Here is a 4,024-nt window from a genome sequence, read left to right as displayed (position 1 = left end):
GTGTGCTATCTGAATTCATGATGCAAGAATATGTTTCAAGACTTTAAATTCAAATTTTCACTACATGGATATTCCACCATTTACTTTTCAAAAGGGATCATCCAAGTTTTCAACATTTCAAAGGAATTCAAATTCCATTCAAGAAATATTCATGTTTCATACAACTTCATTCAAAGATTTTAAAGGAAATTCAAACATCCACAAATGAAGATCATTCTTTACAAAGTTCTAAATTCCAAAGTGGACTTCATTCAAAATTCAAGATTACATTCAAAGTTCCAAGAATACAAGTTCATACAAATTCTTTTGGAATTACAAGAATAAAAGAAAGTACAAAAAAATACATTCTTGAATTCATTCTTGAAATCTTCAAGTATCCATTCTTGATGTCCAAGTCTCCTTCTTCATGTTTTCTTCAAAAGTCCTCATATGACATGAAAGAAAAAAGAGACATAAAAGGGGTGAATTTAGCAAAAGTTCAAATCAAGTCAAAAGTCAAAGAAAGTCAAAGAGAGATTTTTATGTCATAAATTTCTACAACTTAGAGATATCATAAAATGACATGAAAATTTTCTCACATGGCTTATGTCATAAAGGAATCTTTTGGCTTATGTCATGTGGAATCTTTTTGCTTATGTCACAATGGATATTCCTTTCTTACAAGAATCACAAACTTGACTACCAAGTTACATAATGCCTAACATATCCTTTTCTTTGCCTATAAATAGAAGGGCTCTCCATAGTATTTGTCACACCAAAGCAACTTAAATTCTTGCTTTCTCTCTTCTCTCTATTGCTCATATATTGTTCAATAGACCTCTTGGCAAGAAGAAATTCTCAAGCCAAGAGATTCTCTATTGGAGGTGAGTATTCTAGTTACAAAGTAAGGAAGAAGGAAAAGGTAGTTCTTCATACCTTTCTTGAAGATCTTCATCTTCAAGCTTCCAACAACTTGAAGTTCCATCTTCAAGGCGCTCCCATAAGTCCAAAGAGGTGTTGTGGCATCACCTTCATCAAAAGCCTACAACAATTTCAAAGAAGGGTGGAGTTGTTAGTAACAACAATTCAAAGTTGTTCTACAACAATCAACAACAATTCAAGGGTGTTCTTCAACAACACCGCCCGAATTTCCAGAAAAAAGAAGAGGATTGAAGCATACCTTCAACGGTTCAACACAGCAGCCGACGGGTCTTGTTCATCTGCAATCGAAACGCTAACGCCGCAAGCAGTTCAGCAACATAACAGTTCATCTGTTCATCACGGTTCAGCATCACAACAAATCTGAAGCAGTAGCAGCAAGAATTCAGAACACAACAATTTCACAAAGCATCAATTCAAAAAATTCAGCAACCAATGTAAGTCTACAGATTTCCAGAAACAGAATTGACGTATACCTCAACAAAATCCGGCGAAAGTCTCCTCGCCGCAGGTAAATCGATTCCGCACTCTCAATGATATTGCTGTGAACTTTATTTTCCCAGTAGAATAGAAATCGCCCAGAATCATTATATTTGCTAGCTCTAGATTTCTTGTGTGTTTTAGCCTGAACATAAATTATGATAACAATAAGTTTGAAGTTTTAACCGATAAAATTGTGATTCTGTGAGAGTTGAGTTAAGAACATAACAAACCTGGGTTATTCTTGTAACACCCTTCTAAACCCCCTCGGAAAATAGAATAATATTCAGAGTAAACATGAAATACAAGGATGTCACAACTTCTTTAACAGAAAAATACCATAGTCATTTGTCATGCTACACGAGGAACCACTTAACATAATTACAATTCATGTTCAACACAGCGGACAATAATCCATAACATTGCATATTCATTATCCATGCAAGTTATTATAAAACAATCATAAAACAACAAGACCGACATAATCATTCGTCTCTAAACTATCGTTCCCCAGTGTTATAATCAGAGCATGACTCGACACGAACTACGGGCTAGCTTACAAGCTATCTTCACCCAATCAAGACGCCGCTACATCCTTAATCTGAAATCATCAAAGTAAGGGTGAGTTTCATTCGAATTAATAAGCATTATGCAATCATAAGCAATAAAATCTCATAGTAATTATCATCCACTCAATCTTACATATAATCGGAATTATTACAACAAGCAAGCATCATCCAACAATATTGGCCATCGGCCCACAACTCATCAATTTCATCAAGGATCAAGTCATATTAACATCATTTTCTCAACACATCAATCATGTAAACACACCAAGGCATAACACTGGATCTCATCCAATCATGTTATCACCAATGCATATGATGCAACTGACACTATGCATGTGGTACCAAAATTCGTGAATCATATCACAGGACTTCTCTCTTTGATACTGCCCTCTAGTCGCTCACACCCCACATGGGCACACGACTACTGCCTCATCGCTCACACCCCACATGGGCACACGATGACTTCCCGCTAATCTCCACACAATGGGAATTAGCCTTCCAATGCAAATGATTTATGAATAATGCACACATGACACATACTTACATCTTCATACATCATCATCATTCCGATGCTTAACATCGCTTAACACCTCTTACCAATAAGGTCACAACAAGTATGTACATGTATAAGCATCATTCAATCATTCACATTCATACATCACATCATCACAATTAACATACACATCATATTAATGTTAATTGCCACCATAGCCAACATATTAATATTAACAACATATTAATATTCACAATCATCAATCATCATCATCATACATATACAATCATTCACATATGTACACTACATCCTCACAATTAACATACACATCATATTAATGTTAATTGCCACCATAACCAACATATTAATATTAACAATATATTAATATTCACAATCACCAATCATCACCACGATCAAACATCGTTATATCCATCATCATTGCACACAATGTAACAAATTGTCAAAGCAACCCAACAACATAATCACAAAACATATATCATCTACGACATGTTATATACTAACATCACTCAATGGATATCACAATCTCATCACCAACACAAATACATGCATCAATAGTCATATATATAAGCACATATACATATACTATCTTTCAATTCATTAATAATTAAATCGAGTTTAAAAGTAAAGTTGTCTATTGCCCATTTTATCAATTCATCAGATAAAGCATCTCATTAGCTTCGCAACGCCCCAAACGGCACATAAAACAGATACACGGATCAAAAGTTACGGGTTTTTAAAGATAAAACATTTTTAGAAAAAGTGCTGCAGGAACGGGGTTGTCCCTACGTGGGAACCGGTTCCTGGCAGCTTCAAAGTCACGTCTCTGATTTTTACTATGGGGAACCGGGTTGTCCCTACATGGGAACCGGTTCCCAGCTACCCAGAATCCATATTTCTCTGTTTTTACAAGGGGGAACCGGTTCGTCCCACATGGGAACCGGTTCCTACGTACCTGCACAGCCAGAATCAATATTTTGACAACTTTTACCCTATCCCATAACCCCAATTTCAGGTACATACGAACATAGCACACAATTATCATCATTTTGCACATCATAACATATTTCAGACAAGTTTTATACAAGTATTAACACATATAACATGAATATCAACAAAATCATGTAGTTCATACAATTCATCAAAACCTAACATAAATCCCAAACCCGACACGTACGATTGAACTAGATAACAATCCTAATCAATCATACTACCTACAATCACATAAGGAATACTAACCCGAAGAATCCCCCCTTACCTCAGAGTCGAATCTTCGAAGGTCTTCTTCCCCTTTGGCCCTTCTCACTTTCACGTGTTCTCCCTTTCTCAGAGTCTGTCTCCTTTCCTCTCCTCTTTTCCCAATTCCTTTATTTTATGAAAAATAAAATAAAATATTATAATGGGCTTGCTTAGTTAACACCCCCTTGCTGCTAACCACCACTCTAGGCCCAATGCCAATATTTCATCATTTTCCATATAATTCAACCAAATACTAAATTATCTCTAAATAATAATTTAATTTCCAATTAAATTAAAATTAGAAAAT

General features: G+C 35.3%; 1 long non-coding RNA gene across 1 annotated transcript; it reads right to left on the bottom strand.

Moving 5' to 3' along the window:
* Positions 1–1,696: 1,696 nt before the first annotated feature.
* Positions 1,697–3,816, bottom strand: LOC131599226 (uncharacterized). Its single transcript, XR_009282646.1, has 2 exons — positions 3,737–3,816; positions 1,697–1,999 (listed from the first exon to the last, which is right to left on the bottom strand). It is a non-coding gene; the product is annotated as an uncharacterized LOC131599226 (long non-coding RNA).
* Positions 3,817–4,024: the final 208 nt, after the last annotated feature.

This window comes from Vicia villosa, linkage group LG4 (assembly GCF_029867415.1).
Source record: "Vicia villosa cultivar HV-30 ecotype Madison, WI linkage group LG4, Vvil1.0, whole genome shotgun sequence".
Classification (NCBI taxonomy): domain Eukaryota; kingdom Viridiplantae; phylum Streptophyta; class Magnoliopsida; order Fabales; family Fabaceae; genus Vicia; species Vicia villosa.
Note: the sequence above shows the minus strand (reverse complement) of the source record. Positions and strands in the feature narration are given on the sequence as shown.